This window comes from Suricata suricatta, chromosome 6 (genome assembly GCF_006229205.1).
Source record: "Suricata suricatta isolate VVHF042 chromosome 6, meerkat_22Aug2017_6uvM2_HiC, whole genome shotgun sequence".
NCBI classification, from domain to species: Eukaryota; Metazoa; Chordata; class Mammalia; order Carnivora; family Herpestidae; genus Suricata; species Suricata suricatta.
This window is the reverse complement of record NC_043705.1, coordinates 46,317,518-46,331,607: the sequence shown is the minus strand read 5'-3', so window position 1 is coordinate 46,331,607 and position 14,090 is coordinate 46,317,518. Positions and strand designations below refer to the sequence as shown.

Here is a 14,090-nt window from a genome sequence, read left to right as displayed (position 1 = left end):
CATCTCACAGGTCTATAGGTTCGAGCTCCATATGAGGCTCTCTGCTGACAGTGCAGAGCCTGCTTGGGATTCTTTGTCTCCCTCCCTCTCTCTGCCCTTCCCGCAGTCACACTGTCTCTGTCTCTCTCAAAACAAACAAACAAACAAACAAACAAACAAACAAAGTGTTTAAATGCATAGAATAGAAGGGATACAAAGTTTTGTACCAGGACCTCAATTAATTACTTAGACTTGGAAAAAGAACAAAGTGTCAGAAAGCTAATGCATCTTTTGGAAGACTAGCACAAGAGCTGATATCAAGGAGATAATAAATTTTATACTAAATTAATGAGTTGTCCTTTGTCGACAGTGAGAATGCTACCACCTCCTTCCCCCCATCAGTAGGACTTGTTCCGTGAAAGAATGACAGTGGGTTTGTCCTAAACCAGCTCTGCTCTTTTACTCCTTGGTTAGGAGTGAGAACAGTTAATGGGTAGGAGTTAGCAGGCTGTGTGGTTAGACGTTCACAGAAGATCACATGATCAGAGAGAACCCTAGGCGAGCATCATATTCAGAGGAATATAATAAGAAAGATGCCAAAGATAAATGGAACACAGCACTAATCGAGGCAAGATGGAAAGAAAGTTTGGCCACCACACAGGTGTCCACTGCAGTGCTCTGGGAAAGTCACTATTAAGCTTTGGTCCTAAAGCCTACATAGAACCTTGTGTCTGACAGCTGTGTAGATTGTGTGGAAGCCAGAGAGATTGCTTCTCGTCTGACCTGCTCTCTCCTGTAGGCCCAGTACTAAATATTGGTTTCACTACTCCAATGATGAAATGAGCCAAGGGTAAATAAACCCAAAGAAAATGAACCAATTAGAAGAACACAGACTAACAACATGGATGAATAGCACAGACATAACAGTGAGCAAAAGAAGACAGATACAAAAAGAACATACTGTATGATTCCATTTATATCAAGTTCAAGTACAGCAAAACTAACATATGGTGACAGATGTCAGAATAGTAGTTATCTCTGAGCACACGCTGGTGGGGGTGGTAGATACTGCATGGAAAGAGATTCAAGACCTCTTTTTGGGCTCTGAGGAATGTACTGTATCTTGATCTGGGTAGGAGTTACTTGAGTGTACCCAATATATAAAAATTCATGAAAGTGTACATTTAAAATTTCTATACTTTATGGGGATACCTGGGTGTCTCAGTTGGTGAAGTGTCCGACTTCAGTTCAGGTCCTGATCTTGCAGTTCATGAGTTTGAACCCCATATCAGGCTCTGTGCTGACAGCTCAGAGCCTGGAGCCTGCTTCAGATTGGGTGTCCCTCTCTCTCTCTGCCCCTCCCCTGTTCACACTCTGTCTGTCTGTCTCTTAAATAAATAAACATTAAATTTTTGAAAATTTTCTATCCTTTATGTATGTTACACTTCAAAATGAAGTAGAAAAAAATTTATTTTACTTACTTATTTTTAACCCCATTTTCATGCACACATACATACACACACACATACCACGTAAATTATATATCCTAAGTATGTTGACCAATTTACATATGAGCTTCTCTTCCTTGGGAAACAGTGTATGGAGGGGCCACTTTGCATTTTCTCTAGTGGTTGGGGGACATGAGGACACAGTGCCACATAACACAGTCCTAGACAGGGGCATTCAGGATGGGTAGAGGGATTTCCTGAGATTTGGGAGTGAGGTGGGAAAGTCTGGAACCGTAAAGGAAAGGGATATATACAGAGATAAGACTAGGAAAGAATAAAGAGACTTGGCCACAAAAAGCAAGACCAGCATCCTGTCCTGTCTGGATGTTGCAGTAACAGAAGGGGACCAGATACAGCAACTATTTTGTGGACACTAAGGAATAAATAGCCCGGGTTCTGTGGTTTCTCTGGTTTAAGAGGAAGATTGGGTCCAGATTCTACAGTGGAATTAAACTACAGGGAAGGATTGTTGTGTGGCCCCATTTTTGTGAAAGGAGCCAAAGCAATCACTAGAAATACCATCTGAAGCCAGAGAAACTAAAGAAAACTAACTCTCACCAAGGGACTGACCTGAAACCTTAGGCCCAATAACATTGTATTTTAATCAAGTGTCTTCCAAACAGGTAATAGGCAGTGGAAACAAAAGCAACACTGAACCTTTTCAGGATGTGAGACCTTGTCTAATACCTTCATGGTTTTCAGCTTTGAGAAAAATATAATGTGTCAGCGGCAGAGCACACATAACAGAAAAGCAGAATGGACTCTCCCACTGCAACCAGTAGATCACTGAATATAAGCGCGGCTTGTCTAAGATCAGACATAGATGCTATTGTAATCAGAAAGACAGAGCAGCTCTCCGTGCAGTCATTTAAGGACAACGTTAACCATTTTAGCATGCACAGACAACAACGCCGTCAGAAACAACAGCTGCATCTGAGAACACACGACTCGTCAGAGACCAGCACCAAACTGGACAATTGAATAGAAGTTGGTAATTAATGAAGTTTAGAGATTGTTCCAAGTTAGCTGCTGGTCTTAGTCACCATTACCATTTATTAGAAGCATTTTTTTTTTTCCAGTTGGGACATGAGCACATGTTTACAAAGGTGAAAATCCCGCCCCCAGGACCAGGAATTGTGCTGTATCCCCTTCCTGAAAGACCTTTTCCAGGATTCCCCTTCTCTGCTCACAATTGTTTATAGCTCTTTTTTCTAGTGAACCAAATATGTGCCATTTCAGTTGGCTTTCAAGATATTCCATTATCTGGCCTCATTCTATATGGCAAAAATTCTTTTTTTTAAGTTTATTTATTTATTTTGAGAGAGAGAGAGAAAGAGAGAGCAGGTGGGAGAGGGGCAGAGAGAGAGGTGGAGAGAGAATCCCAAGCAGGCTCTGCACTGTTGAAATCAAACTCTAAGATCGTGACCTGACCCGAAGTCGAACACTTAACTGACTAAGCCTCCCAGGCGCTCCTATCTAGCAAAAATTCTAACTCTGTGCACGGCTCTTTCTGCTGTGGCCAGCTTAGAAGGCCTGTGTTGGTGCTGCTCTCCTTACCTGGACCACACCCTCAGTCTCCCTTCCACTCATTCAAACTTTAAGCAGGCTTCAGAACCCACTTTCAGACTTCCATTCTAGAGATGTTACAACTGTTCTGGATTGTGTTAACTGCCACTCTGAACTCCCTCAGCACTTGAAAACAAAGTGATGACCCCTCAGACAAGTTAGCTCTCCATCTCTTCGTTTTATAGGAGCACTCCTCTGTATTTTACTACTGTTTGTGTTAATGTCATCTTTTCTGTACCTTAGAAGCCCATGTGACAACCTTCCTGATGACATCTTCATGTCTTTCCTACCAAGAAGAACTCTACTGTACGTTTTCTGGGTGACGGTTTCTCTGGAGTATATACCTAGAGCTGGAATTGAAGTTATAAGGTGTGCATATCATCTACTTGACCGAGTAATTCCAAAGTGTTTCAGCAAGCGCTCATACAGATTTATAATCCACTAGGGAAGCAGACTCTGAGACAGTGTGCATGGGTAAGGGAAGGGGATGAAGCTGGGCTGTGATGAAATCGCAAGGAAAGCCTCAGACCAATCACCAGGAGCTTTGAATCTGAGGTACCTCGGTGTTGTCCATATGGGGCCAGAGCGCTAGGCCTGTACAGACTCACGTGGTGACTTCCTGGCTGCAGGCTGCCACAGAGAGAGTGCATCACTCTGGGCAAGACAACTGTCTTTAGCTGTTTCATGACACAGCCAGAAATCAGTTTCCATAATGTATCGATTATGTGTGGGTTCTCCACTCTGTCCCACCAGTCTGTTTATTCTTCTACCAATACCACACTGCCATAATTACTGTTCCTCTCCTGTAACTACAGACCTGTTTTGTGAGAGTTTTCTTAAAATAGTGAGTCTTCCTGGGGCACGTGGGTGGCTTAGCAGGTTAAGCATTCGACTCTTGGTTTCAACTCAAGTTGTGTTCTTGAGGCTTTGGGTTTGTGGGTTTAAGCCCCACGTTGGACTCTGGGCTGGCAGTGCAGAGCCTGTGTGGAATTCTCTTTCTCCCTCTCTCTCTGCCCTTCCCCTACTCATGCTGTCCCTGTTTCTCTCAAGATAAATTAAAAAAACTTAAAAAAATACTGAGTCCTCCTATCTAAAAAAGTGATTTCTCTTTCCAGATACTGAAATCTTTTTTTAAAGTTTATTATTTATTTTTACAGAGAGAGAGGGAGAGAGAGAGAAAGAGAAAGAGAGAGCATGCATGCACACGGAAGGGGCAGAGAGAGGGAGAGAGAATCCTAAGCTCTGCCACTGTGGAGCCCTATGAGGGGCTTAAACCCCAACCATGAGATCATGACCTGAGCTAAAGTTAGACACTTAACCGACTGAGCTACCGAGGGGGCCCTGAAATCTTCTTAGAGAGCTGTCAATAAAGTTTATAATTATCTCCATACAAGTCTTGCATATGTTTTGTTAGATTCATGCCAAGGTACTTTATACCTCTTGTTGTAATTATAAAATGGTGTTTCCTGACAGCTTGTTGCTTGTGTTCAGAAATACAAAAAATATTGACTTTTGTCTAGCAATTACCAAAGTCTTACATTAATTCTAATAATTCCTCTATAGATTCTTTTCAATGTTCCAGTAATCACATCTATTTTATATTATCAGAATGACAACCATATGTTTCTGTAATAATTCATTATAATACAAAGATGTCTAAAATCAAAGCTGATTGTTTCCCTCCCCCCCTCCCACATTCCACATTCTGTGTCTTCATCCTCTTGACTTTGCCAGTGTTAGCACCTCCCAAGCATTTCCCTTTCTTCTCTCACTCTGTGTATCCATATGCAGGGGACTTTCATTTGCTTTTGCTGGGATAAGACCATAACAAACACATTATTCTGCACCTGTGTTCACCTCTTGCTTGTTACCATGAAGTTCCTTGTCGCTCAGTTATCCTAGCATCTTTATACATTTTGCATAAATTAGCCCACATCATATATGTTGGGGATTTTTTTGTTTGTTTGTTTCTTGGTTGGTTTGAATGCCTAACTCTTTAAAAAAACAAAACTGGTTGTTGATAATTAGCAGACCAACTGTGAAAGCCTTGTTTGAACCTTCATCAAAATTCTGCTGAACTCTCAAAAAATTAAAAATTTAAAAATTTAAAAAGGGGCACCTGGGTGGCTCAGTTGGTTGAGCATTTGACTTCAGCTCAGGTTGCTACCTTGCTCATGAGTTCGAGCCCTGCATCAGGCTCTTTGCTGTCAGCACAGAGCCCTCTTCAGGTCCCCTGTCCTCTCTCTGTCCCTCCCCTCCCCTGCCCACACACTCTTGCTCTTTCAAAAAATAAAAAATAACTAATAAAAAAAAGATTGCTGAACTAGTTTCACATATAAGTACTAAGCTTAAATAAAATATTTAAAGTATTTATGTACCTTTCTTTTAACAACTCACACTTCAATGTGCTTTTTTGATTATTAGACACAGAGTTAGACACACACTGCTCAAGGACAATGTCTGTTAAACTGTAAAGTCGTGAACAGACCCACACACCAAATAAGAAGCCATGCTCAGCAAAATACTTGTTAGACCTCTAAAGATAAAATAACAATCTGACTTTCGTTGTCCTAGGGTAATGTACTGTATCAGGTGACCCCAGATGTCCCAGTGGCACCGTGCCGTGCCCCAGGGATCACGTCTGTCCGGTGGGATTAAGTGAGAACAGAAACTGTTCCAGTCAAGCTGCCAATAACTTGACTGAGATTCTGAAGCTGTAATCTAGTAGTGATTTTAAGCTAGAACCCAAGGACGTAAACATAACAAGATTTGGTGGTTCTTACTATGTCTTTGCGGTAGAACATTCCACTTGAATGACAGCATGTCAAGTCCCATTATGTCAAAAATCTTGAACACATGGAGCCTTCTGCAGAAGCATGGTGTGTTATCTGCCAACAAGATATTAAACAAACCAAATTCATCTGGTGTTTTCTGTAAATAGTTCGCTATTGTTGTCTAGCATCTTGTAAGTATTGACTGTGTTTGTGAAAATAGAATTCTAGGAATGACTTATCCTATTTTCTGGGATTTCACTGAAGAAAGAGCATATTGTTTTATTTGTACACTTCATGTCAGCAATGTCTTACTATTATAATTTCCTGTTAATATTTTATTCTTGGAACCGTGAAGTCATAATACTTTCCAAACTAAGTGATTCATTATTTCCCAACACGTTAATAGTACATGTATCTCACAATCTTCATTATCACCATAAACAACAAATACTAAATATGTATCATATGGGAAACCCTACTGCACAGAGTTCGGTGGATACTAGAATATACGTATATTCTAGGACATATATATATATGTACATATATATATATGTATGTATATATATATTCTAATATAGAATATAAGTATATTCTAGTACATATATAATATATATAAAATATACTTATATAAGAATATAAGCAGATTTTAGTATATATATATATGTAGATGGCACACAATTTCTTCTACTGAGGGGTTAGCAAGCTAGACAGAGACAAAAGATGTCAACAGATGATTAAAAAGATAATCATAATATCAGCTTTTTTATGGATTACTATGCTCTGCTACTATGGTAAGTACTTTTCATAATTATCATAACCCTCATAATAACCCAACATGATACATTGTACTATGTCCCCATTTTACAAATGAGAAAACCAAACTTAAGAAAAATTTGAACTTGACTAGGAAGATTTATTCCTTCCTCCAATAATGACCACTTCCTCAGTATTAAATATGTAATATGAATTCAGGAGAGGGAAGTCCCTGTTGGTAGCACTGATCTGAGTTTTGTAGCTTAGATGGGTTTTGGCTAATGAAGAAGAAGAGGGAAAACATCACAAGGGGAAATGTGCTCCCAGAGGTGGAAAATCTGAAAGCACATTTGGTGAGAATGGTTGGGCTCACGTGAGTATAAGTAGGAGCATGAAGATGACACTCAATCCCATCAACAAACATTTCTAAAGGACTGGCAAAAGTAGTGGAGGGACAAGTTGTTGAGTGCTTTAATGATAAAGCGAAGGAGGTTACACTTTATTCCACAGGAAGTGCTGAGTCAAGATGATTTACGCGTTTAAATTATTTAAATTATAATAGTAACATATGTGCATTTTAAAAGATTCAAATAATATAGAAGTAAAGAAACAATAAAGCAAAAGTTCTCCTCCCTCCTACCATATCTTAATTTTAGTTCCCAGAAATAATCACTGTTAATAGTTTAGGTGCCTATCCAACATTTTATTATGTTTTTTTCTTAATTTTATTATTTTTTTTTAGAGGAGAGACAGAGAGTGTGTGTGTGGGCGCGCGCGGGTGTACCAGGGGAGGGGCACAGAGAGGGCGAGAATCCCAAGCAGGCTCTACGATCAACACAAGGCTTGATCCCATGACCCTGGGATCATGACCTGAGCAGAAATCAAGAGTCAGATGTTGAACCGACTGAGCCATCCAGGCACCCCCCCACATTAAAAAATTCATAAATGTATATGGAACACCTGGGTGGCTCAGTCAGTTAACCATCCAACTTTAGTTAAGGCTCAGGTCATTATCTCGCAGTTTGTGGGCTCCGGCCCCACATCCGGCTCGGTGCTGACAGCTCAGAGCTTGGCGCCTGCTGTCTTCCTCTCTCTCTGTCCATCCCCTGCATATGCTGTCTCTCCTCCTCTCTCAAAAATAAACATTAAAAATTTTTTTAATTCATAAAAATATAGATCTAATTTTTAACATAAGTGGAAGTATACCACCATGTTTCTCAGCCACCTTGTTTTTTTTCAGAGTAATGTATTATGAATACCTTTGCATGTTAATACATGACTCTTAGACAGCCACAAGCATTTCAAAGTTGGAGTGCACTGAAATGAAAAAAAATTAGAAAAATATATTAACATAACCAATGTTGCGATAAATAACTTTGTGCGATTATATCCCGGCCCAATTATTTCTTTAGACTAAGTTCCTAAAGGTGGAATTGCTGTATATATACATAGTAAAATTTGATATATGTTTTCAAATTGTCCACTGGAAAAATTACGTCGATTTACGCTGTCATAGAAGGTGTTTCGGAATGCTTTTTTCTCTGTACCTTCACCAACATCAGATCTTATCAACAAAGAAGGTTTTTGAGTAAGGATGTGACATTATCATAACTGATATGTCAGGTAGCTGGCCTATCCCAGATCATTGTTTTTAATGCATGATTCATTGTCTATTTTAAGTCTTAAAGCCAAGAACAGGATAATCAGCCACCAAGGGAATGAAGATTTCTAATGTGTTAGGAAGGAGACTAACCATAATAAAGGTCACCTTCCAGAAAACTAATCTTACTTCTTTAAGTCAATGGTTCTTAAATCTTGGTATGTGCTGAAATCATCTGGTGAGTTTTAGAGATGATCAGTGTCTGGGTCCCAGGTCCGAAATTCTCATTTAATTGGTTTGAGCCTGAGCATTGAGATTTTTTTTTTTTTAAGCCACTTAGGTGATTCTAACATGAGACACAATTGAGAATTCCTGCTTTAAATGTTAATTTTTAAAGTTTCTAAACATCAGGCCCACCCAATTCAAAAAGATGCCTCATGTAGCTTCCTTTTTCTGACGCTGTCTTGAAAGTATGCTATGCATTCCGCTTTTGGGGGAGAGCTCCCTAGATTCAAACCGGGGCCTCCATATTAACTGTCTGAAGAAATTTCTATTTCTTTTCTGGCAAAGATCCTGGGTTGTATTCCAAGGCTTCATTTCTATACTTTGGGCCACAAAGACTAAGAAATACAAGCATTCACGGGCTTGAGTGAGACATTGTTAGATCTCAGGTGAATTGAATAGAGGCCTGGTAAATCTTCAGAGAACAAACAAAATGACAAACATGGTCCTTAGAACATTCCCTGGAAGAAGAAATGTAACGTTAGAAGCTCTAGACTGGCTGACATACAGAGAAAGCAGGGTTTATACAAGGGAATATTAGTAGAATAATGAATAACTAGTCTAGTGGAGAATTATTCTTCAATCATTTTAACTGCATGAGTTCTAATTTTTCCCATCTCGTTACTTTATAACTTTCAAACACATTCATTATGAATAATAGTATTGAAAGGATAATCCCATCATGTTTTGAGGGATGAATGTCCCCTCACTCTGCTGACCAGGCGAATGAGTAACTTGCTTGCCACAGACCTTGAGATATTTTGGTACTCCATGGCAACCTATCATTGCCAAGTAGCAGCTGACACTTGAAAGAGAACTTCTGCCCTTCAGAGATGGAAATTGATCCATAAACATTGCTATTCTGAGTTTCCTATTTGTCTGGGTTGTTAACTTTCGAGGTATTATGAAAAGCAGGTTGCTGATTTTTGGCAATAGAGCATTAGGTCTACGATTCATTTCCTGACATCTCACTGCAAACAGGATGTCTCTGCTCAGGGGTGTGATTGTAAACCAGCTCTCTAGGGCAGTTGTCTTGTGGGAGTGGGCTGATTTCCAGTATTTGCTAATTTCTGTGGTGTAAATACTCCCATTGTGACTGAGTGGAGGCTGCCAAGGTTTAATAACCAGCACTCAAAATCCTGAATATGTAACAATCAGCTCTCGCCATTAGGCTCTAACATGCTACTACTGATTCCACCTCACCAAGAATCAACAATCTTGGTGTTCTGGTGTGTAATCACAGATTGACAGCTAAAATATACTGCAGTTATTAGACTTGAGGCCGTTTTTTAAAATTTAAAATTCAGTCCAGAGGCGCCTGGGTGGCTCAGTCAGTTGGGCATCTGGCTTCTGCTCAGGTTGTGATATCACAGTTCATGGGTTCAAGCCCCACATTGGGCTCTGTGCTGGCAGCTTGGAGCCTGAAGCCTGCTTTGGATTCTGTGTCTCCCTCTCTCTCTGCCTCTCCCCTCTCTCAAAAATAAATAAAAATAAATAAATAAAATTCAGTCTAGGTAAATAGCAAAGCCCAGCTCACATCCAGATCACAATTTTCTTTGCATGGACTTTCAAAGACTCTAAGGGTCTGACAATGTGAAAATCAGCTATTAATAGTTTTAAAAGGTTCATGTATAGGAATTTTTATAAGAATTATAGTCTAAAGTAAAATAATTATTTGGGGCTAGAACCATGGAATGCATTGGAATTTAAAGCATACTCAATCTAATGACTAAATCAACTTATTAGCAATAATGGTTGCATGCTTGACCATGCCCCTTTTTTTCTTATAAACTTCAAATGTTCTTTGAGATTGTTCAGATTCCATTTTGTTCCAGATTCCATTTTGTGTGACCCATCTATGAGTTGTAATCTCTTTGGGAGAAAGGACGTCTCTATTTCCCTTGTGAAGTCCTATGTCCCTCAGATGGATTCTTTCTAGCTCCTGTCCATGTCATCTTAGAAAATAATCATTTTTTATACACCTGTTTGTAGGGAGTAGTCATTATTTTAATTTAAACTGTTCCCTTAAGAATATATAAAATGTGTGAATAAAACATGTGAGTAAATTACTAGTTGAAATAATCATCTGTATCTGTTCTATACCACCATGCCATAAAAACTGCTTATTAGATCACCATTCAAAGATAATAATGCCTTGCATTTGTTAAGAGGTTAAGAGTGATCAGGAGTCTGAATAAATTTTAGTTTGTATCCTCACTTATATCTCCAGTGTGTAAATGAGTAACCTCACTTGTAAAAACAGACACAAAAAATAGGACCTACATCATGGGGTCATTGTGAGAATCAACTTAGATAATATAAACAAACCACTGAGCATTAACTTGGCATTTAGTGGATGTACAGTAAAGCAAGAAATCTTTGTACGGTGTTATTCTTTTTCCCCCTTGCAAAGTTCTTTAATGAACCCGATCTCATGGATTCTTTTATTATAGTCGTGTGAAGTATGTAAGGTAAATATTACTATAGCCCTTTTAAATATAAGGAGAAGGCTTAGAGAAATCCAGAATTTGAGCTCCCCATTTGATTGGCATTCCCCAGACGGAATAGCTGTTAAATGGCAACCTGGGATGTGTTTTTCACTGTAATATGGTTTTATACGATTAACCATAATACTACTTTGCTGACTCAAAATAGGGTTAAACTGATAAATAGCAGTAAAATTGGAGTTCTTACCAGAAGATTTTTTTTCACTTGCAAATGACATAAATATTGGTAGCTGTTGATTTTGGAAACATTCTTATTTCTTGAGAACAACCATAAGTTTCTTCTTTTAGTAGCAATAGCAGAAACTATTTCTAAATGTTTCCTATGTGCTGAGCACTATGATAAAGGCTTTAAATGCTTTATCCCTTTTGATCCTCAGAACAACTGTCTGTGACAAGTATTATACTCTTTTTACAGATAATCATAATGTAATAATCATACATTTATCACTATTTAGTCTGTGCCAGATATTGTGCCAAGAGTTTTACACGCATTACGTCATTTTAATCAGCCCAACAACCTTCTGAGATAGGAAGCTACTATTCTTCTTATTATTCCAGTTTGCTAATGAACCTAATATATAGACAAATTTGCTGGAATTATAGAGCAGGAAACGTTTTATTAGATATCATCTCTGTGTAATTATGAGATTTAAAAGTCCTGCCAGGATTATCTTGCTAGAGTCAGTCTCATTTAAAATAAGCATTGAGGTATATAGATTGGAGAGAAAACAGTTGTTGGGGACAAATTCTGTCCAAAGCATGTTTGTGCATTCTCTGAGATTCCCGTTCCTCCAGAGATGGAGGATAACAAGACATGCTATGAAAAACTTGAATTTGGGGGAGTCATTGTATTAGTCAAGCCCTATCCAATTTGAGTAATAATAAATTCAGTTTGGCGACTCCACACTGAAGAGTAAACTATTCTTAACACCCAGTAACTTCATAGCCTTTCCAAAGATAAAAATGGTGATGGGGTCAAAGAAGTATGTTGTTTCAGAAGTATGTTGCTATTATTAAAACAGCCTCTCTGCAGGAAGTATACACAGACTGAGCACAAAAACAGGAAAGTCGCTCAGGAACCTGCTTTAAAACTCCTGGTCTGAACTCATGAAATTACCCTAAAGTCACAAGGAATAGATACACAAATTAGAAGTCAAAAAGAACATAGTTTTTCTCATACTTTACCTCAGACAAATGCTGTATTTTCAATCCTTTGAAAACGGAACCGGGTGGACTAAGGAATAAAACTTTTTACACCAACACCATCATTTTACAGATAAAGAAACAAAGAATACAGTGGATAGAACAGATGTCTAGTGTTTTTGCCTGCCCAGAATTCATTTCCCCTTCTAGTAACAACCCATCTCATGGACTTTTCTTTGGTACTCCTCCCTGACTCATGAGCCTCTGGGTTTTAGAGGGCTGACCTCAGCCCCAGTTCCAGGAGTGGGCATCAGCCAGGCATAGACAAAGGAGGTCACATGAAGCATTCATTGACTTGCATGAGGCAGAATCTGGAATGATTTAATAGAGGCTAAAGTGAATCCAAGACCACACAGTTAATGCCAAAGCTAGGACTGTATTTCAAGCCCAATGCTCTTTTCATACCATTATGCCACATAATGCATGTAAATTTAAGAAAAGTTCTTAATAATTTAAAAAATAGTTGTAGGTTCTGGAACATTTCAGTGCTAATAAGCCAGACCATGTCAGTGTCAGAGCTACTTCCTGTTTACATATTAGAATACCTCTGCAGCGTATGCCCACATTTCCTTCCATTTCCTTAAAGGGACTAACAACTTACACCAGGGTAAGGAGAGGACAATGTAATTTACTGCTTTCTTTTCAATATTTCTCTCAGGCCTTAAAAAAATAATCCTATGGCACTAGGACACCACAATCTATTTTATCCTACTGATGATTGCAGTGTGATTTACAGCTATGTGAAAAGGGGCCAGAGAAGAAAGGCCAGAGAGTACAGTATTCCATAATGCTTCCTGTGGTCGCATCCGAGTGACTAAATCAGAAGTAATTTCCCCTCATTCCATTATTTTCCCATTTGGGGGGTAATATTATATTTCAAAAATCAATAAGCTTATACTTTTCAAAATATCTAATTATTCAAAGATCAGTTATCTGTGCTTTAAAGTATTCAGTTCTTTTTTATTCTCTTTCCTGTTTTGGCCACTAATCTCCTCCTTAATTCTGCCAGGAGAAAAAGCTGGGAGACAAGCAAGAAAATGCTGGGCACTATCACTGGGAGTAATTTTCCCAGGAGTGCCTGTGTAAAGTGTGGTGCCTCAGGGCCAGTACGCCAGGGCTCCCAGGAAACTCCTAGGAAATCAGGGAACAATTAAAGAAGATGGTTTAGGAATTACCCAGACCAACTTCATTATTATTATTTAACAATGATTATTTATTTTTGACAGAGAGAGGCAGAGAGCAAGGAGGGGCAGAGAGAGAGGGAGACAGAGGATATGACGCAGGCTCTGAGCTGACAGCACAGAGCCCATTGAAGGGCTGGCACTCACAAACCATGAGATCATGATCTGAGCTGAAGTCAGACACTTAACTAACGGAGCCACCCAGGCACCCCAGATTTTAATTAACCATGTCAGTGTGGTCTTTCATGACCTTAGGAAATTTGGAAATTACTGAAAATGATATTTGGGTGTCACACTTAGCCTCAAATGCAAAATGTCTCAATTCCTTATCTTTTCTTTTCCAAAATGGTTGTGTACTCCTCACACCCCTATCTCTCAGCTCTGTCTCGCTGCCAACATTGGATTGTCATCAAGTACCCACATATGTTCTTCATCATTCTCATACTGTCAACTGCTCTATGGACTAAGAGTTTCTCTGCTGCCAGTTTCTTCTTTCTCCCTTTACTCCTTCTCGGGGATCTTGAAAATCAGAAATCCAATCCTGCTCCTCCCCCACCCCATCTCCACCCCCAACTCAAAACCATTTGGTGGTTCCTTATTTCCTTCAAGATAACATCCACACTTCCCCAGGATGGCATTCAAAGACTTTCAGGATCTGGCCTCTCTGGCTATCATTCTAGCATCATCTCTCACCAGCCCCTGGACATTCATATCCTGACTTCAGTCCCATCAAACTA

The 14,090-nt window shown here is 39.2% G+C and overlaps 1 long non-coding RNA gene across 1 annotated transcript; it reads right to left on the bottom strand.

Annotated features, from left to right (window-relative positions):
* Nucleotides 1-5,843: 5,843 nt before the first annotated feature.
* LOC115293616 lies at nucleotides 5,844-12,240 on the bottom strand. Its single transcript, XR_003909527.1, has 3 exons — nucleotides 12,155-12,240; nucleotides 7,840-7,897; nucleotides 5,844-5,941 (listed from the first exon to the last, which is right to left on the bottom strand). It is a non-coding gene; the product is annotated as an uncharacterized LOC115293616 (long non-coding RNA).
* Nucleotides 12,241-14,090: the final 1,850 nt, after the last annotated feature.